The sequence below is a fragment of the Canis lupus genome, chromosome 22 (assembly GCF_003254725.2).
Source record: "Canis lupus dingo isolate Sandy chromosome 22, ASM325472v2, whole genome shotgun sequence".
Taxonomy (NCBI): Eukaryota; Metazoa; Chordata; class Mammalia; order Carnivora; family Canidae; genus Canis; species Canis lupus.
In genome coordinates, this window is record NC_064264.1 from 53,197,356 (window position 1) to 53,222,012 (window position 24,657).

General features: G+C 36.0%; 1 long non-coding RNA gene across 1 annotated transcript in view; it reads left to right on the forward strand.

Annotated features, from left to right (window-relative positions):
- The first annotated feature begins 243 nt into the window (after positions 1-243).
- The window catches only part of LOC112656137 (uncharacterized), a 35,460-nt gene continuing 11,046 nt past the window's right edge, over positions 244-24,657 (forward strand). The window contains exons 1-2 of the long non-coding RNA XR_003134145.2: positions 244-320; positions 1,498-1,575. This is a non-coding gene — a long non-coding RNA (uncharacterized LOC112656137). The remainder of the gene's footprint in view (positions 321-1,497; positions 1,576-24,657) is intronic.

A 24,657-nucleotide genomic window follows, 5' to 3' on the forward strand; every position in this document is an offset into this window, starting at 1 on the left:
CACTAGCCTGTAGTTTCCTTATCATTTGTTAATTCCCAATTAAATTTACCAAAGTATCTTCTCCAAAAAACAATTATTTAATCTCAATTTCCCAAACTTTGATCCCCAACTCCTATAAGAAATTCCTCCTTGGCCTCTATTTAAGTAAGAAGGCAGGTGCTATCCAGAGAAAGGTGTCTGAGTTTCCTTCCACTGTCTCAGAAGTTCTGCTCACCTTGCCACCATTCTTTCTTTTCTTTCTCAGCTGCTCTGTTCCTCTCCAAGACTACTTCATATATGAGTACCATTGTTGGATCTCAACCACCAGCGTCCTTCTAAACGTAATTCCCTCTGTTTGGTCTTCAGTCCTGGTCGGTGCTCTCTCTCTTCCTGCCCAATAACATGCTCCAATACCATTGATCAGATTCACATTTTTCAGATAGCTTACCCTTCTTGCTTTTTCCCTGACCTACCCAATCTTATAATAAGGACAGCACACACTTGCTGTATATATTCTCTTACCTTTTTAACTCATTTGATAACCTTTTAACATTTGACTTTGATCACCACTGACCTCAAAAAATTAATTTTTATGTGTTAATAATAGCCTTACAAATACCACATTAAAAGTAATTTCTCTGAGTCTTACTCAGTTACTCCCTTAATTTATCAGTTTTGATTAGTCAATCATGAGTGAAATTCTCTTTTGATGCTGTATCACCAATTTATCCTTGTGACATTCTGAACATGGCTTCTCTATACCAATGTTCACTCTTCTTACTCTTCTTCAACCCTAAATGACATCATATCATAAGTTTCTTTGCCATATTTTGTCCTTGTATCTATGATCTCTCTTTTTCTCTCTACAAAGCTCTATCTTTACTTATGCTTCTGTAGTTCTAGCACTGCACTAGAAAGCAGAAACATATTTTAACTCACCATATCTAGTATTTAACTCATTACATTCCACCACCAGACCAATTTCTCCTGTTGACTCTTTATATCTGGTTACTCTTTCTATCAACTAAGCTTAAGACATCAAGGGGCCTATTGTCTCTTCGCAGTCCTCCTCTTGCAAACATGCACCTATTTGATCAGTTGATTAAAGATCATTATTCATGTCCTCACATGATCCTTAGGCATTGATCTTCTGTTTTTGTTCCCATTGTCTCCATTGTCAGCTCCCACATTGTTTTTCTTTTAATTTTCCACCCATATTCATCATTCAATCCTAGTTCTTAGAGCAATCCAGACTGATATAGGATATGTTTTAAGACCTTTAGCCTCATAATCTGACAAGATTTGAACATCATTCATGAAGCCCATAATTTATGGCAGATACTGGAGCTAGAAGCCACTCTATCTTTCTGGGATCCATTCACAGATTTGCAGATAATATTTTTTCCTCTTTCTAGCTCATGGAAAAGTCTCAGTCACACATGGCAGATTGAGTCAAATCTGGCTCAATCCCCTGGATTTGGTTTCAGATTAGCTAACATCTCCTTACTCTCTTCTTAGATTGTCAAGCATTCCCCTTGGGATCCCACACTAAACCACAGCTCACATCTGAGACACTTTTCTATTCAAAATCCTTAGGTATGTAATCTACTTCTTACCTCTTCATCCTCAGGCAAAAGACCTGCTATAGTTGTAGAGTGTCTTTGAAAGGACTGCTATTCAATAGGTTTCTGATTTTAATCCACAATATGGGTTTTCTAGTGCTGTTCAGATTAGTTGTGTCACTCAGTACTATAGTGCACCCGTCATGTCTGAGATCTCTCTACAAAGCAATAGTTATTTAATTTAATATTTTTTATTATTGTTACTTTAACTGTCTTTGCATATCACTATTTTATTAAGTTGGTTTTCCTAAGATTAGGGAGTGTACATTTATATAAATTACATTTCCTTTATTGGTATAGCAATTTAACATATATTTATTAATTTAAAATCCTCAAACTATTCCTAAGTTCTCTTTCTCAAAGGCCTTTAATGGCTCCCCATTTTCTTGAAAAATAAAATTCGAAACCTGTTTGTTTCAAAGTATCTTAACTATGTTACTATCTTTCCATGCAACCCATGTTTTAGACAAAAGTACATTTCTCAACTTTCTGTAGTAATTCTACACATCAATTTATGGCATTTCTTCCACTAGAGTTGCCTTCCTCCATCATCTGTATAAAAACCATATCCTGCATTTTCCAGTTGAAGTCTAATTCCAAGAGGAAACTTTACCAGTTTTTGACTATGGGAATAAAGAAAACCATTCACTTTCTAAAGATTTTATTTCCCTGCTTTCTAATCCTATAATCTTACTATCTCAGAAAATAGTATAATAATTTATATGAAGTTGCTACTTGTTATGCTTCATGAAAGGTAAATTATTGAAGAATATTACTACATTAATTCTGAATGGATGCCAATTTTTGTCATTTAAGTACAATGAACACACATAGAATTTAATTGTACTTGTATCTTTCAGAAAAGTCTCATTGGTTATTACAGTACTAAACATATCATAGTGATATTGTCTAAGCATTAATAATTTTTTATGATTCATTAAGAACATAGATTTTGATATAATATATCCACTCTCTGATCCTCTCTTTTCCACTATGTTAAATGGAAATATCCAACATAAAGTTAACAAACACACATAAATATGATCACTACAAAAAAGTCCAAGATCTATGTAGGTAATTACCTTGATGCTCTGAATACTACAAAGGCAGGAAATTCAGAAATTATTTCATGCTTTTAATGAAAAAGAATAAAAGATAATGATCCTATTTTAAATTATAGTTAAAGTCACCTCTAAGACATGAGGCAGAATTTTGAATCACACACCAGTTACATACTTGGCTGTATTATGTGCCAAATGAGCTTTCTGAAAATATATGTTAATACTGTATAAAAACAAAGTGATATAAATTTCATATGGGTGGTTTTAAGGTAAAGAAATATAAAATATTTTAAAAGGTAAGAAAATATAAAATATTTAAAAATCACTAATAAAATAAATTCATGGGAATATAAGGAAAAAGAAAAAAAAAGTGGAAAAATAAAGGGAAAAATATTTTCCTTTTATTCAACAAATATAAGTAAATATAAAGGTAGAATGGTTGGCAAGACAGAGACAATTCTTGCTTTTGTAATATTTGCTATTTTAGTAAGAAAAGGCAAATAATAAGATACTAAATAAACATGAAATTTTCCCAGATAGTGATAATTGATCAAAAGAAGACAAAACAGCCTGCCTAGTGAGAGAGTGGACAGGCAAAGGAGAGGGACTCTAACTGAGTGTCATAGTCCTTCCAACAGGACACTGGAGCAGATAATAAAATGCCAAAAGACAATTAAGAGATTTCAGGCTATACCTAATGCAAATGCCTTCAGGTGGAAATGAGAGTTGATTTCTAAAGGAAATAGAAAGAAACTAATGTATTTTTATAAAAATGAAGGAGAGAAAATGGCACAAAATTGAATCGGAAAGGAATGAGCTCATGTAGAGTCTTATAGGCTGTGTTAGGGTGTTTCAGCTTTGTTCTAATGTTTTATTAAGATACTGTTGTCCTTAAGCTAAAAATAATATTTGTCTAGCCTTTGACCACCACAGCCTATTTCCACATAATATAAAACAAATGTATCCTGAGAAACACAGATATCTTCTTACTCTTAACTCATTATAACTTAAAGAGCAAAAATACATATATATACATATATATGTATATAAATGTATATATATGAAAAAATATATATAATTTATTTTATTGGGTTTTTTGCATTCTATTGAATCAAACACTGTCTAAAATTTTAATTATACTTACATCTTAACAATATTTACTTTAGAAAACAGGTGGGGATATTTTCATAGATGGCTAATGTTATTGAACAAACCATCGTGTTTGTTAAATTGACTGTGTCATACTCATAACTACTTAGGTAAATCGTGTTTGGGAACCAAATGGAAAGTGTCAGGTAGTGATGCAGAGATTTCCATTTTCCTCCAAGATGTGACCTCTAGTACCATTGATGGAAAGTAAGAATAGGATTGCATCTGCCCATGCCAATCAGTGTGAACATAACTTAATTTGTTGACCTGGACTTTTTCTCCTCAGTTGCTGAAACTTTAAAAACATAAACACTAAGGAGTTAGATTTACAGTGAATAAAAATTCTGGTGCACTACAGCTTTTCCTCATATGAGAGAATAAAATAAAACAGCCACCTTATATACATCTGCCATTCCTTAGCACCTCTCTTTAAGCTATTATGCACATGGCCAAGGGTTGGTCTCCCTTGAGGATTTCCCTGGCAAACAAGAGACAGACTATGTTATCTATACCAAACATGGTGATCACATCTTTTTCATCTTTTTATCTTTATGATAAAAAAGACATATTTTTATCATAAAATAATATATACTTGCAAAAAATAACAGTTTTAGTGTTGTTATATCACTCTGAAATATTAGGACTTTTCTAAACTGGACAAAGAAAGATACAGATAAATGATCTTGTTCAACTTTAGTGCTAAAGAAAATGAAATCAAATAACTTCTTAATATGCTATTTGTTTATCTGTGTCATCGCATTTGACATCATGATTTATTAATTCACTCAGACCAAATCCAGCATATTTGATATGTTACCTAGGATTAGGGACTTCAGACCACTAGTGGTCTGGTATATTTCTTCTTTGGCATTTTATTAAAAAATAAGGTTTGCAATGTTAAATAACTGTGTTGTGCAAATTTTAATGTGGGTATTCTAAATCACAAGGTATAAGGACATTGAATGATTGCTTGTGTAGTTATTTTACTTCATTGTTTAAAGACATTCGTATTGGTCAGAAGAGGTAGGTTTGTGGTAAGAAAAGAGAATAGCTCAGACCTAAAACATCCTAAAGACCTAGCACCCCAGTGCTCCCTCCCACGAGATAATTGTAACGGGTTGGGTAGTGTGTTTTGCCTTATAGTCATCCTCACTCAGATACCCACACCAGGGAAGCTCTGTCTCTGTGATTCTATGATCACCCTGGACAGAGAAAGGCATTATGGAATTTGCATCTTGGCCTTGGAAGGTCTTTCCCAGAAATGATGCGTGCCATTTCTGCTCTTATCCTTTGGCCAAAAAAAGGTATATGGCCACACTTAACTTCAAGGAAATGGGGACTTGCAGAGGGTAAAACCAGATATATTTGATGAGCAATGCTGATGACCACCACAATTTCTGCTTTCCCCTTGTTGAATCTCAAGAAAATATACAAAAGCCTATTGTCTAAAAACTTGTTATTAATTTATCTTCAAACCACATTTCTAGCCTCATCTCCATCTTGCTCCCCATACCCTGTGGGCATTATGTCAAAATTCCCATTGTTCTCTCAACATATCATTTTTGCATTTTGTCGTCATGATTTTTCACATGGTTTTTATGTCTGACATTTCCTTCTTTTCCTCTTTTTTCTAATTTTCTTAGAATTATTCTTTAAGACATATGCCAAATTTCAATTCTTCTGAGAATCGTTCTTAACTTCTCCAACTCAACTAATTTGCTTTATTTTGAGTCATTGACTATGTTATAAATATATAGTTGTTTTAGGGTCTTTTATGTAGACTTTAGGTTCTATGACATCAATTAAATTATTAATATTAATCGATAACATTAGAAAATATTTTTAAAGATTTTATTTATTTATTATTTATTTATTTATTTATTTATTTATTTATTTAATTCTTGAGAGACACGGGAGACAAAAAGAGACATGGGCAGAGGGAGAAGCAGACTCCCCACAGGGATTCTGATGTGGGACTCGATCCCAGGACTCCAGGATCATGACCTGAGCCGAAGGCAGATGTTCAACCATTGAGCAACCCAGGCATCCCTTATAACATGGTTTTACTTGACTTCATCTTTCCATTACCTATGATCAAAGGACACAAAGCTCTACTGGCCTAGGATATTTAACTATAGGTTAGATATTAACAAAATCCTACCCACAGGTCAAATCCACCAAGCTTCCTGTTTAAGATAGTTTTATTAGGATGCAGACATATTTGTTTATGCATTATGTATGGTTGCTTTTGGGCTATCATAGAAGAATTGAGAAATTATAACAGAGATTGTATTTGCAAAGTCTAAAGTATTTACTATCTAACTGCAATGGCCTGAATGTTTATTCTCTACCCCCAAATTCATATATTAAAGTCTTAACATCCAAGATGATGGCTTTAGGAGAAGGGGCATTTGGGAGGTGATTAGGTCACAGAGTTGGAGTACTCATGAATGAGATTCATAACTTATAAAAGGGACCACAGATAGCTCTTGCCCTCTTTCCATCAAGTGAAGACACAATAAGAGGGCAACCTGTAACCAGAAGAAGATCCTCTCCAGAAACCAACTTTGCCAGCACCTTGATCTCAAACTTCCAGTCTCCAGGTCTGAGAGAAGTAGAGTTTTGCTAATTACAAGCCCTATATGGTATTTTATTATAGCGTCCTGAGCAAACTCTTAAGGACAGTTCCCCTTTATAGGAACTTTGCAGATCCCTAATCTAAAGATTTTATTAACTTATTTATTTGAGAGAGAATGAGTGAAAGAGAGAGCATAAGCCAGGAAGAAGGGTAGAGGGAGAAGAAGACTCCTCACTGAGCAGGGAGCCCTCTGTGGGGCTCAATCCCAAGACCATGGAATCATGACCTGAGTTGAAGGCGGATGCTTAACTGACCGAGCCATCCAGGTTGCCCTTGCCAACCCCTAATCTAAATAAAACTGTGACCTTCATTTCCCTCAAAGGAAGGAAGAAATTTGGTATTTTCCAAACAACTTTTTCTATTAGGCATCATGCTATACTCTTTATTATTGTTATTTCCTTTAACTCTCAAAATAGACGTGTATTGGTACATCATCTCCTTTTTTTCTGCATGAAAACATTATAGCTGAATTAGAGTAAACTCTCCCAGTCATGTGGATAGGCTTGGAATTAAAAGTTTTCACTGACGAGACTTCATGTTTGTCCACTATGTTATTTCATTTCTGGAGTTCTACATGGAGGAGTCTGATTATGGTAATTATTTAATTGAATCAATTATACATATTGAGGTGTGTATGAAGAACAAGCAATGTTCTGAATATCATGAGACACAAAGGAGGGAAAGAACTGAATTCTTCAGTGAAAAATTCTCCCTCACAGCTGAATTCCCCATTTTATTATTGTCATAATTCTCCATAACATGGAACATTATACCTGTCACATATCTTGGACCCATACCCATCCATTGCTCCTACTTTCTACAACCAAGCATTTTTGTTTATACCCATTTTACATACTGCCTGAACTATTGCAACCACCTCCTCATTTTTTCTGCCTCAAGTCTCTTTAGTTTCCAATTAAAGATTAACCTTGGCATTCACTCCTTCTCCTTTCTTAAATGATAACTTTACATTGCAATCTCATTTTAAAAAATCAATCTTCTCATGCAAAAATCATTGGAATAATGCCAATCTAATTCATTGGGCAAATTTTTGCTTTTGGTTTTGGTTTTAGTCTGTCTTTTTTCTCCTTCTTTCTTCTTCTTTTTTCTTTCTTTCTTTCTTTCTTTCTTTCTTTCTTTCTTTCTTTCTTCTTTCTTTCTTCTTTCTTTCTCTTTCTTTCTTTTTCTTCTTCTTCTTCTTCTTCTTCTTCTTCTTCTTCTTTCTTCTTCTTCTTCTTCTTCTTCTTCTTCTTCTTCTTCTTCTTCTTCTTCTTCTCCTCCTCCTTCTCCTCCTCCTCCTCCTCTTCTTCTTTTTTTTTTAACCTGGCATGACATCCTAAACCAAGTGGGTGGTAAGCTATTGGTCAAAAACAATGGGGCAGCCCTGGTGGCCCAGTGGTTTAGTGCCGCCCTCAGCCGGGGTGTGATCCTGGAGACCTGGGATTGAGTCCTGCATCGGGCTCCCTGCATGGAGCCTGCTTCTGCCTCTGCTGTGTCTCTGCCTCTCTCTCTCTCTGTGTCTCTCATGAATAAATAAATAAAATCTAAAAAAAAAAAAAAATGAATGGTCTCTAGGATCACATTTCATCCATTGCTCTATTCATCTGGATTTTGTCTTGCTTCAGTGTTCTTATGTCTACTCCTTACCTTTCCTTCAAGTTTGTAATAAAGCTAATGTTTTCTCCCAAATGTTTCTCTAATGTCCATGGTACAGATACCAACTTCTGTAAAACCATTTATATCTCAAATGACAATGATTACATCTTGCTCATTAATGGAGTGACTTGTATAATTGCCAGATTCCTTTATAGATTAGTTTGGGCTAATGTACCAAATGTAGATTTTTAGGCCACATTCCAACTTTTTCACTTACTTCTCATTACCATATGAACTTGAGCCAATTATCTTACTGCGATCAGTTTCTTCATTTGTATAATTGGAGTTATAATACTTTTTTAAGATTGCAATAAAGATAAAAATGTATATAATAACATAGCTGATACATCTCTCATGTATCTATCTCTATTATCCATCTATCTATTATCTATCATCTATCTATCTATCATCCATCATTCTACCTTAATTTAGAACAAAGCAAAATTACTTGATGCATAAAAAGATAGCCCTGTCTCTGAAATAGCAGTAATGTGAATAGGAGTCATAAACTTTACAAATTAAATGTGCTGCTTCTTGCCCTGAAGCTCACAAATAATGAGAATATTATTAAAAGATGACTATAAAAGAGAACATACATAAGAGTCCATTATTTCTCAAATGGATATTTTTTCCTAGTGGCATTTTGTTTGGAAATTGGTCTTTATTAACCCAACCCATGTGAGTCAGTGTAAATTCCTTCTTGTATTGAAATGAGTGAATGAAAAGATGGAAATACAGGGATATAGAATGATCACGAAGCCAGTTTTGTTTAGTTTTTGAATACAGATTAACCATTTTGGTTACTGGCCAGTGTAGCTTCAATGGTCAGCAAGTTCAAAAACAAAATATGAACACCAGGGTCTTGATCCTTTGCTATGTTAATAATGTTGAGTTTCCTTAGAGGATTGGCCAACAATGTCTTAGCAACTAAAAAGATATTTTAGCTTTGATAAGAAAACTCAAAAGGCAAGAAAGAAATGAGAGCAGTTGTTTATCCCAGAAATTACTAACTAGAAATGAAACTCACACAAGTACTATTTGCTTAGCTGATAATAGCAAAAAAAAAAAAAAAAAAAAAAGGAATAAAAGATAAAGAAGGTCTTCCCAGCAGGAGACCTGCAAAAGTATGGGCAAATAAAAATGTGTAACGAGATCACATGTTGGCAGAAAAAAAAGGAAAAAAGGAGAAAAAACAGAAAAAACAAAAACTTTGATTAGAATATTGTTAGGTGATAGATTGCTGATTGAATCATGAAAGTTACAGTTAACAAATGAAAGTAACAAATTCAACTATCTATGTAATGGGCAGGATACTATAAATGACAAGAATTTTTAGGGAAAGAACTTGAATTATGTTTACATAATAAAAGTTAAATACTTTACAAACGTCCCATTAATAATAGTCATATTAAGTTTGTCTCTATCCACATACAAGTTTCAAAAGTTGAACATGACATGAACTTCTCTTTTGCCACAATACTTGTATGGAATTGCTTTTTAAAATATCAATGTAAAAGCATTGATTTTGTATTCAGTTGGTTTTTTTTTTCCTCTCTTGATAGCTTTCCCTTTGTTAGACTTTAAGTCTACAATTTGCAAAATCAATAAAAACACAGCTTTCCCCAAGAAAGAAAAGTCCTCCCGAGGTTTACCTGAGAGTGTCTCGGGCATGATTTCTGTGACCTTGAACTATTTGTAAAGTACCAGTGGTGACTTTTCAGAGTGTCACATCAAAATTGGTTTTCCGTCTCCAAGGAAGGTTCAGCATGTAATGTCAGTAACAGCTGGGGTAAAAGCAACAATTATATGTCAGCTCTGCTTTCTTTTCAAAGAGAGCATTTTCCCAGGCTGACACATTGCTGGGGAGAAAAAGGACACACACAAAAGTTTGTTTTCATTTTCAATTATTTTTGGAGCTATGAAGCCTATGACGTGCCAATAATAGTAAACAAAAAAATTGACACCAGTGACCATAAGACGTGGAAGCTACTGTGGTTAGTACACATTTGGGTTGGCCTCTTGCAATTTTATGAGTTTGGAGAAGAGGAAGGAAAGAAACCCAGAAAGCCATACCCATTTAATAAGATTTTTCTAGCTATAAAAATACACACTCCCCCATGCCTTTGAAACTCCCACCGCTTAAGGAATATAGAAATAATTGCTCAGCATGAACTCATTGCAAAACAGTTTAAGATTGACTTAAGCAAGTATCCTCACCCTTTATGAAGCCTAAGGCAGCACCATTGTTCACACATTATAGGACCTTATTTGTGCTGTTTGAGAACTAGCCCTAAAAAGATCACTGTAAAAGGAAAATGCTGAAAGTCAGCTACAACTAATTAATGTTTAATCTACACTTTATAAAATGTAAAAAAAGAAAACTGTTTCATTTATTGAAAACAGTTGTGTGGGCTCTCTGGCAGAAGGAACTGCTATGTTATGTTATGAAATAATCAGAGGAAAAACCCTCTAATGCGCTTTTCATAACACTTAAAGGAGGTATTCTAATATCGCAGAAACCTTGGGGGAAGGTTGCAGACAAAAAGCAACATAATTAAATTTCAGTTAAAGGCCTGCCAGAAAGGGATTAAATCAATGGTCCTGTTATTCTTGGTAGACCTCACTGTAGGGTGCTCAACCAATAGGGTAAACACTATGCATGAGACGCTGTCTTGCTTGAGGTTTTGCTTGATCAGGATTTTCAACTATTTATTTTTAAAACTCCATATAGATTTTTAAACATAAGAGTGAAATGCTCTTGTTTTACTGATGAAAATTCAGTGATGTTTTAGCTGACTGCCACTGATTTGCATGTGCCTTGTCTTATACATCAAAAAGTGAAGCTGCTAGGGAGAAGAAAACATTTAAATTCTAATCATCCTTGCTTTAGGACTTATTTCAGGCTGTCATTTATACTGGGCCAAATCCAGGTTGATTTGTTTGTTGGGTTTTAATATTTTCCATTTGAGCACTTTGCCCCCAGCATTAATTCCATCTTTTCAAATAAGGAGGAATAGGTGAGCTTAAAACCCGATGAGGTGCCCAGCAGGAGACCTGCGTAAGTATGGGCAAATAAAAATGTGTAGCAAGATCATATGTTGGCAGACCATTAGGACAGATGGCTACAGATCTTTCCTCTCCTTCTGTACATTGGAAAACAAACAAATAACAAACACCATGAACCTGTAGGGTATTATGCTAAGGGAAATAAACCAGTATAGAAGCACAAATACTGCAAGACTCTAGTAATATGAGGTATCAAAAAAGCCAATCTAGAATAGAAGCATAAAGTAGAATAGTTGTTGCCAGGGGCTGGGGCTGGGGCAGGGGGTGGAGAGAGGAGGGGGAAATGGGGGAGTTGTTCAATGGATATAGAGTTTCTGTTATGCAAGATGAATAAATTTTGGAGATCCGCCATACAATATTGTGATTATAGTGAACAATATTGCATTGTTCACTTAGGATTTTGTTAAGAAGGTAGATCTCATATCAAGTGTTCTTTCCACAATTAAAAAAAAGAAAAGTGGGAAAAGAAAAGAACCACGTTCTTCCTGAGAATTCAGGGATGCAAGAAACAGTGCCCTTGACTGGACAGGCCATGAGTAATTGGACATGAGGCCCTTAAGCTGTGGATGCACTCTGGGTGGGTGGAAGGAGAAGGGTTAATAGGATACAATCATAAAAAGTGCTATGTTTATTTGGATAGAGCATTTGAAGAGAAAACTAGTTGGAAAATTTTTCTTTGCTTGCCCAAAGCCATGGAGCTCTAAAAATTCGGCCATTTCAGCTGCAGACAGGAATTCATGGAAATTTTGAGCCAGACATTTTTCTTGAGGGCATTTACAAAACATCCCCAGCAGTGTACACATTTAAAGATACTCGAGCAAAAGGAAAGAGAAGTAAATGTCACTACACATTGCAAATACTGCTGATGAAGTCTATGTGCATTCAAAATTTAACTTGGGAGCATTTTAGCTATTGGGTCTGAGAATGCTTGCAAATAATGTATTAGCCCTGAGCCAAGAAAATGTCTGGACGTTAAGGGAGGAGATTGAACCAATGAGTGACATAGGAGCAGATGGGAGAGGCCAGAACCAGATGAAAATAGAAGAGGGCCAATCTGGGCCCAAATTCCTCATCACACTTGGCTAAAGATGTTACCAATCCAGTGGTGGACTTGATATTTAATCTCAGGCACATAACTTAGCAATATACATACAATTTGCATTATAAAAATGATATATACGCACACATACACACAAATAAGATATGTGATCTTATATGTTTTGTGTTCCTACATATAAACACATAAAGATATCCTTTAAGGTATCCTTAGTTAATCTGTTGCATGAATTATTTTAGATTATGTAAGTTATCCAGATATTTTTAATGGAGCATCTCCCAAACCTTACCTGTAATCACAGCCCACAGGCCAAAAATATGCAACCTAGGTAAACCTGGCTCTTGGGGAGTGTTGTCCACAGTGAGTGACCTTGACACTGAAGCCTGGTTTTCCAACTGTCTTTAGACACTGCTACTTGTGTGCCTGCATGACATTGGGAGTCCACACTCATATTCATAGCCCACTCAACTTCTTTGCTCTAAGCTCTGTGCATGTGCCAGTAATAATCCTTAAGGAATAATTCCCTCTACTTTACCTAAATAAGTTAAAATCTACAGCAAAATAGGAAATGTTCGAAAATAACATTAGCTCTAACCTTTCACCTTTCTTTCTTTTCCTTCCTTCATTCTTTCCTTCCTTTCTGTCTCTCTTTCTCTTTCTTTCTGGAGTAGAAAACAAAAGGAATCAGTGCATACTACACAGAAAAGGAGGAAAAGTCTATTCATCTGTACTTAGATGAGTTATTAAAGCCACTAACCTAACACCCTGAAAAGTGACACCACAGCTCATGTAAGATCCAAGAGGTTTGGCATAGGTTAATTTGCATGTCATGAAACAGTCAAATCTCAGACATCTTTGTCACAATAACATTGCCACAGAAATAAGGCGTGGGTTTGTATCTCATTGCCCACCTGCTCAGGTCTGCAGATAATTTATGATAGCATCTGATTTTCACATATTCATGGAACCTGATATTAATACAATAAATAATCCACTAAATGATTTGTGCACTTGAGGTGTGGCAACCATCACCCCCAAGTGTTTCACATATCTTGTCTCTTATTTTCACAATGATCCTATGAGGTCAGAAGTATTTGTTTCTTCATTTTGAAGATGAAGGAGCTGAAGCTTCAAGAGATTGAGTACATTGTCACAAAGCTACTAACAGTAGTGCCAGAACAAAGCATGCTTGTCTGACTCCAGAGTCTGGACTGTTAAATGCTATATTATTTGCTTCATTTTTGTGCAACAATGTTATGAGATTTAAATAAGGGATACAAAGTGAGTTTTATAAATGTTGGATGTGATTCTGTGTACCCTCCAAGATAATGGATAAAGATAAAAACATTTCTCTGGAATTTCTCATTAAATTTGGGTAAAAATAAAGGTATTTTAGTTCTAGGTTTGATTCGGCAAACAGATCAATAGGATTATTTCATAATGAGGCACATTAAACAACTTTGACATAAATACAACAATATCCTCATAAAATTTTTGGTCAAGTGTGTTGGGACTACTTTGGTGTTAGATTCTTTCAGATTCAAGTTCCTTCAGAATCATATTTTTTTTTTGAGAGAGAGAGAGAGGGAGAGAGAGAGAGAGAGAGAGAGAGAGAGAGAGAGCATGTGCCCAAGTGGTAGGGAGAGGCAGAAAGAGAGAGAAGCATATTTCATGCTAAGCGGGAGCTGGACTCGGGGCTCAATTCCAGGACCCTGAAATCATGACCTGAGCTGAAGGCAGATGCTCAACTGACTGAGCCACCCTGGTGCCCCCAAATCAGATCATCTTGATATTTATTGAATATCTACAATGCACAGGCATATGCTAGATTCTTTTTTTTTTTTAATTTTTATTTATTTATGATAGTCACACAGAGAGAGAGAGAGGCAGAGACACAGGCAGAGGGAGAAGCAGGCTCCATGCACCGAGAGCCCGATGTGGGATTCGATCCCGGGTCTCCAGGATCGCGCCCTGGGCCAAAGGCAGGCGCCAAACCGCTGCGCCACCCAGGGATCCCCATATGCTAGATTCTTAAAGATTAAAAAGAATCATAAAAAAATGTACATCTGATGAAAGACGTGTTTTGACTATATGAGGAACATTTCATCTTAATAATAAGGCAAACTATCTGATAAATGTTCGGGTTAAACACTTTGCCAAAGAAATTACACAAATGGCACATACACATATGAAAAGATCTTCAATATCTCTAGTGATATGAAAGATTAAAAACACGATTAGATATCACTTCACACCAAAAGTTGCTTTTTTAAACCAAATGTTGAGAATGTAGCACTTAAAAAGTTCTTACATTGCTAGTGGCTATTCCAAATGGCAGATCCACTTTGGAAAACAACTCCTCTGTTACAAATTTTTTTTTTTTTAATGAATTTTTTTTTTTTTACATTTTTATTTATTTGTGATAGTCACAGAGAGAGAGAGAGAGGCAGAGACACAGGCAGAGGGAGAAGCAGGCTCCATGCACCGGGAGCCCGACGTGGGATTCGATCCCGGGTCTCCAGGATCGCGCCCTGGGCCAAAGGCAGGCGCCAAACCGCTGCGCCATCCAGGGATCCCTCCTCTGTTACAAATGTAAACATGCTTATCATGAAACCCAAGATAAGTATCCTTACTTATAATCATTTAACCAAGGGAAATGAAAACATGTCTATAAGAAGATATAACATAATGCTCTTCATGATATCTTTGTATTAGAAACAACCTTCAGCTATCAAGAATTAACAGGTAAACAAACTGCGGTATATCTATACGGTAGGATAGTTAAACATAGATAAACACCAAACAGACAGATAATTAGAGAAAGCACTGATATACACAAACAGAATCATAATAACATTATGGCAAATGACAGAATCCAGATACCATAAATTCTATTGTAAATTATTCCATTTATGTTGGGGATTTACCCCAAAGATACAAATGCAATGAAACGCCGGGACACCTGCACCCCGATGTTTCTAGCAGCAATGGCCACTATAGCCAAACTGTGGAAGGAGCCTCGGTGTCCAACGAAAGATGAATGGATAAAGAAGATGTGGTCTATGTATACAATGGAATATTACTCAGCTATTAGAAATGACAAATACCCACCATTTGCTTCAACGTGGATGGAACTGGAGGGTATTATGCTGAGTGAAGTAAGTCAGTCGGAGAAGGACAAACATTATATGTTCTCATTCATTTGGGGAATATAAATAATAGTGAAAGGGAAAATAAGGGAAGGGAGAAGAAATGGGTGGGAAATATCAGAAAGGGAGACAGAACGTAAAGACTGCTAACTCTGGGAAACGAACTAGGGGTGGTAGAAGGGGAGGAGGGCGGGGGGTGGGAGTGAATGGGTGACGGGCACTGGGTGTTATTCTGTATGTTAGTAAATTGAACACCAATAAAAAAAAAAAAGAAAAAAAAAAAAAAAAAAAAAAAAGTAAATTATTCCATTTAAATGAAATTCTAGATCAGACATAAGTCCAAGTGATGAAAAAGTAGATCAGCAATCACCTAGGGCTGAGTGTAGGGTGAAGGGATCCATTGTACAGGAGCAAGAAGGAAATTTTGGAATAATTGAAATGATCTATACTATAATTGTAGTCGTGTTATGTGACACTGTATATTAATTAAGACTCATCAGTCGTACATGAAAAATTGGTAAATCTTATTGTATTTTACTTCAGTAAAGCTGCCTTAGGAAAAACCTCATTATATTAACACAATATCCCAATAATAAAGCCAGCGTTAATTCAATTTTACAGAAGAATAAATGAAATTGCCCAAACTCATGCAATTAACAAATGATAGAATAAGCGTACGAACTAGGTATTTGGAAGAACAAATTGAAAGCTCTTTCATTTGTCCCATTCATAAACACCCTTATGTCTTTATCTTCAGCCATATTTGGCATGAAATCTGACTCTTGGGACCCCTGCTCATTTCTGCTGTAGACTCACAATTACCTGATCTGAAGCAGGATAATAGAGTTTATTACAATAATTATGTTAATATCAATACAATTAAAAGAAAATGCCAATTCTTTTCTGCAGTGTTATTATCAATTAATGTCTTTAACTGTACTTTTCCCTAATCATAATGAATGAAGACATGATAAAACTTTTTATTTTATTTTTAACATGGGATAATCTGTTTTTAAATAATATGCTATTAAAAATAATAAAATAAAATAATATGCTATTAAATAATTACAATTTTTAACAAGTGATCAGTGGTAAACTGGGGAAGAGAGCAGACTCCCACGACAATGCTATATCATATTTAAGGAAGACACCAGCTTAATTGTGCATCCAGTGACCGAGGCTTTAGATTAAAAAAAATTATTTTGGGGGATCCCTGGGTGGCTCAGCGGTTTGGCGCCTGCCTTTGGCCCAGGGTGCAATCCTGGAGTCCCAGGATCGAGTCCCACGTCGGGCTCCTGGCATGGAGCCTGCTTCTCCCTCCTCCTTTGTCTCTGCCTCTCTCTCTGTCTATCATAAATAAATAAATAAATCTTTTTAAAAAATTATTTTCATGCTGTTTGTAGATAGCAATAGGAAGTCATTGGTATTTCTTTGAAGCATTTATTGAGGGTGAGGCATGCAAAAAAAAAAAAAGGAAAGAAAAACTCTGAAGTTATGGGGGACCTGAAAAACATGATTAAAACAGTTTTTTCTCTCTCAGTTTCTACAGTCACTTGTAGAAAGATACACAACCCACATGTGTATAGACAGTTCCATGACTGAATGAAGGGACTGCTCTAGCAATAAATCAAGGCAGAATGATACAGATTGAGAAAGAATTCAGAAATATATATATACTTTTTAATGTGTCAAAAAAAGAGAGGATAGCTAGGGCCTGACTTGACTTGGGATAGTTCAAGCTAAAAGAAATGTAGATATCTGCCTTCACAATTTTTTCTGTGCAGAAATCTGTGATATAAAATGTATCTGGACTCCAAGGATGAATCAAATAAATAGCTTCTACTAGAAAACATATTAGTTTATGAAATTAATTATGTAATTGTTGGCTACTTATTCCCCTAGAGCTTATTAATCAAATGTATCCATACTTCACCTGTAGTGTGGAAGGATTATCACATGGAGAGAACTATACCATCTATTGTGATCTTGGTTAATTTCTCTTTAAATTTTTTCATGTTCAAGTAAAATCTTTACTAAGGGTAATTTTTTTCTTTGCAAGTTGATTTGACAGACAACAAATCATGTAATGAGTGACTAGATGCATATATGTATCAAAGCAAAACTAAATTATGTACCTTACAGAATTTCTATCAAAACCTGTGTTTGAGGATAGCCTGGGTGGCTCAGGCTTCAGCCCAAGGCATGATCCTGGAGACTGGGGATTGAGCCCCTTATCGCTCCCTGCATAGAGCCTGCTTCTCCCTCTGCCTGTGTCTCTGCCTCTCTCTCTCTCTCTCTCTGTATCTCTCATGAATACATCAATAAAATTAAAAAAAAAACCTGTGATTGAAAATTTTATGAAATCATTATCCTTCTGCATTTATGGTTTGATTTTTTTATATGGCAAAGAGTGGCCACGACTTACATGATACAGGTCTAACTTATTCAACCATTAAGATTATCTTAACATTAAAAATAATAACAATAGGGACTATTCAATGAAAATTTAGTATGTACTAGGGAGTGTTTTCAGTGCTTTATCTGTATTAACTTAATCTCACAACAGACCTATAATGTAGGCTGGTATAATTATCTCCACCTTAAAAATGAGAAAACTGAAGCACAGAGAGTTTAAGGAACTTGCCAATGGTACAGAAGTAATGGAAGAACTGGGCATGACCTCAGGCAACAGACGGTTAGAAACCTTGGTCCTTTTGCTTTTTCTTTCTTTCTTTTTTTTTTTTTTTTTAAGATTTATTTATTTATTCCAGAGAAAGAGAGAGAGAGAGAGAGAGAGCACACTTGAGGGGATGGGGAGAGGGAGAAGGACAGAGAGTCAAGCAGACTCTGAGCTGAGTGTGGAACCTGACACGGGGCTCAATCTCACACCCCTGAGATTGTGACCTGAGCTGAAACCAAGAGTTCGATGCTTCACAGACTGCACCACCAAGGTGCCTCAGAGTTCTTGATATTAAGCAATACTTTCTATTGCCTTCAAAGAAATAGAGCTAAAGTCATTCTTTCTTATGTAAAGATATTTTATAAGTTCAAAAAGTATTAACTAAAAATCAATATAGTATTCTTATTTTCCATCATGCCTCAAAAGAAACATAATTGGCTGCTGAGGTTCTTACTAAGCAAAAGTGTGGTACTGTAGAAAATTGCAGGTGTCTGTGCAGAGCCTTTGGAATATTAGTATTTTGACCCAGTTCAAAAGTTCATGTTTCTATCTAGTAAGGACATGCATAAGGCTCACCTCCTGACTGGCCTTCTGGCTCCATTTCAAACCCCCTTGACAAAGTAACTCCATGTTATTTTACTTTTCACAGTGGCAAGACTATGGGTTGCAAACAGTCTGTCATTTTTTGTTCCTTTACCTTTTCTCCTCCTCCACCCATGAAATATAGTTGCATACACTCCATGTTGATTCTTTTTATTATTATGCATCATGGCAAGAAGAGATTTCATTACCCCTGTATCCCCAGCAGCTACTTGCAAGTGATTTGTTTTGGGAATTGCCTGGACATGCTCTAAGCTGATTGGACTTTTGATTGTTATTGTTTGTTTCTTTTCTTAGTTCTAGTTTTTTTGTCTGAATTTGATCATGCTTTTCTTATACCTACTTAAATGAGATAAATAGCTCACTGTGAAAAACTATAACCCAAAACCTTGCTTTTCATCTACTGAGACAGAGATCACACAAATTCTGTGAAGATAGCTTTTATCCCCCCACAAGAATCCTCATTTACTTCCACCTCCTTTGTTGCTTTGAACTAGCCCCCTCAATGATAACCTAGCATTTTTGCAAATAAGTGTGTGCTTCACTTCTTTGCTTCTTAGCATTGTACTTCCTCTTTCTTTGCTTGGATCCATCAGAATGGAGTCTTCTCTATTGGTGTATTAGCTCCACTGTTTGCTGGGTGTCAGCTTCATCCGTTTCTTTCCTGGTAGCCACTCCATCTGTTTTGGTGTCTGGCTTCCCAGCTGTCTCCTTGTTTCACTGAAAATGAGTTTTTCTTTTGTATTTGCTATTTTCTCAATGACCTCTAAGATGAGATAACAAAAACTAAATTTTTACGATCATGTTCAAACTGAAAACAACTCTTTCTACTTCCTTAATTAAATGTACCAAGTAACTTATTATGCTCCCGTGTTTTAGAATATCATAAAAGTAAGCTTTAGCAATATACCTTAAAATTAATGGCATAGAATATTTTGTATAAGAAGTCTGTCTGGATGGATGCATCTATGTGAATATCATTTTAATATCCTCATATGTTTATTCCATATGTTATCACAAAGTAACATAATGATATGAATGTTCCTGCAACCTTCAAGGATGACATCTTTGCAGTTCCATATGATAATGGGTCAGGTATTTTGATAGGTTCATTAAAATATTCAAACTTAAAACCTACTCCTTAAGGTATTCTTCAACATATGATAAACTGGAAAAAAACCCACAATGTTTCAATGAGCCACCTTTTACACTATCTTTCAAAAAGAGAAGGATGGAATTTACTGAAAGAATCAAAACCCATCACCAGTATTCATCACTGTCAAATTTCTGGTCAACTTGCCCTTCACAGAAGTAGCTCACCATGCATTTCTAGATCTGTGATAGGCTTAATTCCTCCTTCAGAGCAAGTAGCGTGCCTTTTCAACAAGTATGATTTAGAATGACTTGTATGATGAGAATCATTTTTGAGACATACATTGTTACTGCTATTATAAAAATGAACAAATGGATGGATGAATAATATGAAAGTAGAAAAAAGAGAAAAGTTTTTGAAGATGAGCACAATTTGGGTATAGAATCTAGAGGTAATAATAAATAGAACGAGGTACATAGTAGACATGAAATTGAATTGGGATCAAGATAAAAAGGCATGAGTCTAATCTTTGCAATGCTCACAGACTGAACTCAGAGTGCATACATCTTCAGTAGAATCTATAGATCAGGGATTTTTAAACTCTTGACTAGGCATAACTCGAGGGTGGCCCAACAAGATACCTCAGGGATAATGAAGGAGACAGAGGGGTCAGGTGGGCAGATCTTTTCACCAAGAAAGGGTTCTAGAACAAAGCCATTTAAAAGAATATCACCAGGCAGCCCCAGTGCCTTAGCAGTTTAATGCTGCCTTCAGCCCAGGGCATGATCCTGGAGACCCCAGAATCGAGTCCCACGTCAGGCTCCCTGCATGGAGTCTGCTTCTCCCTCTGCCTGTGTCTCTGCCTCTCTCTCTTTCAATCTCTCTCTCTCCCTCTCTCTCTCTGTCTCTAATAAATAAATAAAATATTTAAAAAAATAAAAAATCAAAGAATATCATCTATACTGTGCAAATCTGTAAAACTGCTTAAAAAAAGGGAGCTGAGGCTTAAAAATGTTTGGATAGCACTTTTTGATATAGCCTTAATGAAATTGCTAGAATATGCAATGTGGTCAGCAGTATCCCCCTTGAGCTATGTTGGGTAGATATGGAATTCAAAGAACTACGTGAACATCTTGGCTTTGCTCTTCATTGCTAGCACAGCCTTCCATGTAGGAGAGTAATGGGCTGGTCACAGTGAGGATATATGACTCCTCTTTAGTGCCTGACAACTTTTGCTACATAACTGTGACCCTCATGTCTTAAGACATGACTTCAGAGTAATAGTGGGCTCAAGTGAAAAGTTCATGGTAATAAATGCTTTGTGGAAATCAAATGTGAGTCCACATTCCCATTTGCTATTTTTTTTAAAAAAAATGTTTCTACCTCTTTCTTCTATGGCCAGTCTTAAGTTTAAAGATAATTTATCCCCAAAAGAATCTAAGCATGGAAACAAATTGTGCCTTTTGACACTGAATGATGATCATGATAACATTGAATCAATTACTAAGAATGGTTCATGTAGTGCAAAGAATTGTGCTTAATTTCTAGAAGATCTAGAAAATAGGTATTTAATTAAGTTTTAATTTTATTTAGTGAGTGTAGTAGTCAGGGTTCTCCAGAGAAAACATAATGAATAGGATAGATAGATGATAGATAGATAGATAGATAGATGATAGATGATAGATAGATAGATAGATAATTGATAGATAGATGATAGATAGATAGATAATTGATAGATAGATAGATAGATAGATAGATAAATAGATAGATAGATAGATAGATAGATAAATTGGTATAGAAGGTCACCTAGAGGAGAGTTAGAGTTTGAGTCTGAGGGCAATCTTTTGGCAGAATTCCTTCCTTTCCTGGGAAGTCAGTGTTTTTCTATTAAGGTCTTCAATTGATTGAATGAGGCCCACCCACATTCTGGAGGACAATCAGCTTTACTCAAAGTCTACTAATTTTACTGTTAATCTTATCTAAAATAATACCTTCATAGAAGCATTTTGAATAATCTTGGACCAAATACCTAGGTATTATGGACAAGCCAAGTTGATATGTAAAATTAACTATCACAGATGGACAAAGACTATTATAACAGCTACATGCTATCATCAGGGACCTAAAGTTTTTCAGTATTTCAGCTTCATTGTATAAATGACTTTCATCTTCTAGTTTGCCTCATGGTCACAAGATGGCTGCTAATATTCAGGCAACATATTGGTGGTTCATTGAAGGAAGGAGTAAAAGCAAAATGGTTTTGTTGTTGCCCATATCTATTTTATATGCTCATCTTTATCTACAGAACAGATTGGAAAACAGCTTTTAGTGGGCAAAATACAATTCCCAACAAAAAACCCACAAAAAAGCAAAAAATAAAAAAATAAAAAAATAAAGAAGGGAGGCATGTATGGTGGATAAGCAACTAGTAGCCTTTGCAATAGCAGCTCTTTTCAGGAATACTTGTGTGCCAGGTCCTGTGCCAAGTACTTGGTACACATGATCTCATCTACTCTCACAAAAGCCCTATAAAATAGAAATAATTATAATCATCTTCACCGAAAGGGAGAGAAGCCTACGCTTAAAGGCTTTAAGCAACTGGATCCAGGTCAAACACTTAGGAAGAGGTACCTGAAAATGGGCTGTGGGACCTTCTGACAGCTCTGCTTGTTTTATGGCTGCCATTTCTCCTCAGTTGATGACTGCTCTTCACCCCCTGTGGTTTTGAGTGCTCAGCATCATGTGCCTTTTGTTCTTAAACTCGAAACCACAAGGTCGCAAGAGTTCTTCTACAACTTCTAATTGCATATAAAATATTAACTTGAGCAAGTGTGCTCCCAGTATTCACTTGCATTAAGCATGTTAAATTAAACCTCTTCTGTTCGTTATCTCAGATTATTTAAATCGAATAAAATAGTTCAAAGATGCCATTTGTGTAATATATTAAAATATCAAATATATAGATGTTTGAAATATGGTTTTTAAGCAGGAAATCCACCCACTTGTGCTTCCATTTCCAAACTACAAGCAAGCAAGTGCTCCTTTTGTGTGTATAAGTCATACTTCCCATGTGATTCAAGATGCTGAGAAAATCAATGACTCTGCTTCCAATCACAAAGTTGTTACCCTGAAGCCATTCTTAGTTTTCTTCTTTGTTCCTATCTTCAGCCAACCAATTGTCTCTACCCCTTCCCAGTATCCTCTATGTCCAAACCTGGGCTGCTTCCATCGTGTGATAATGGGTGAGTGAAAATGGTCCCCATTGTGTACCTTAGCTCATTGGTCCCGGAAGACCCACAACAAAGTTCCTATATCCATCCCAGAAGACCAATTAGCTGCTGCAATGTCTTTTGAAATGGATAGCATATTTTATTATTTTAAACTTATGGCAGCCTTTGTTTTTCTACTTGACTGACACTGTGACCTTGATTCTTCTTCCACTAATGCTACTGATCTTAATTTGATTTTGTTGCTTTGCTGCTACCAGAGTCTAACAGCTAATGCTATCTATGGAAAAAGAATTCTGGCCATGCTGTTCTAACAGTTAGGCATCAATTTTGTGGCCTCCTGAAAATCAATTGTGTCCAAGGACATAAAATTAATTCCCCATTGGTTTGTCTCAGAGGCTTACGAGGCTTTCTTAATTAACCTCTAAATGGATGCTAGAAAGTGGTTGTGTCCTAGACTAGTCCTTTTCTCATATTGAGTTCCTGTCTTCCTGGGTGACCCTCCCTGCCTTTAACACAGAACAAACCTTCCTCCCAGATGGTCGATGTAAGCTCCACACTTGTCATACCACACCACCGGCTACTCAACCCTCCCCACACATAAGCAGTTTAATAGCTATCATTGATCTTCCTGTCTCAATGGTGGAAAGATGGTGGAGGTGACAGGAATCTGAGATCATGAATTCTTTTCCAGGTGTTCAAGCTGTCACAGTTTCAAAGGAATGTATGCAGAGGAGATATTTCCAATTAAATTCCCATTTTCCCTAAATTTTGGAGAACTTGTCTTCAAATTTCTCTATTGGACTTTTGACCTTAGCAAATGCAATTAAAACAAGTATAGGAAACAAGGACTTTATTTACCTCTAACTTGACCTCTTTTTCTTAGTTTTACATCTTAATTTTAGCAATTAATATCTTACGTAAGAGAGAAAGAGAGAGAGGCGAATCTAAAGACAACCTGATCAAAATACAGGAGAATTTCCATTTGTCCAAAGCAGAATTTTCCCAGGTAGGCCACCTCAGAATTTTTCCGTAGCAGATAGGTTCTTTCAAAGGGTAGATTGAAATGAGCCAAATTTTCAACACAAGCTGCGCAGGGAGAAACAAAAAGAAAGAAGGAGAAATTTAATAGGAAAGGAAAATAGTACTGGAATCATGAGGGATGGGCATATTCTCTGTCTTTCACAGGGATCCTTTCCCTTAGTATCTTGGTCTGATAATAACTGTGTGCCCTCGCACTTGGCATGGGTATGCCATTCTAATACTTGGGACCAGAATAGATGTGGTGGGTGAAGAAAGGAATGGCTAGTGTGGCTTCTTTATCAGAGGAGCCCTTTAAACATTGACTATACCTTTGGCTTTGGTCCCCAGAAAACATTGCCTTTTATTTGAGAAGGCCAGTAAATCCAAAAAGTTCACTCACAGACTTCTGAGAGTTTTTGCTCCGATGGTTAGAATGTGCCGTGAACAACGAGATCTATCTTCTGTCTGCTCCCAGTTCTCTGGTTTGCTTAAACCAACACAGCAGTTTGCCCCCAAAATCTGTCTAGTTAGATGGAATAGATAGCATCCCACCAAATCCAACATTTCAATGGAAGATATATTTAGAGCTGCAGGATGGAGTCAGGTATGATCTCTTTTAGCCAGCAATGTTTTAGTAAACTATAAAGGACATATGGA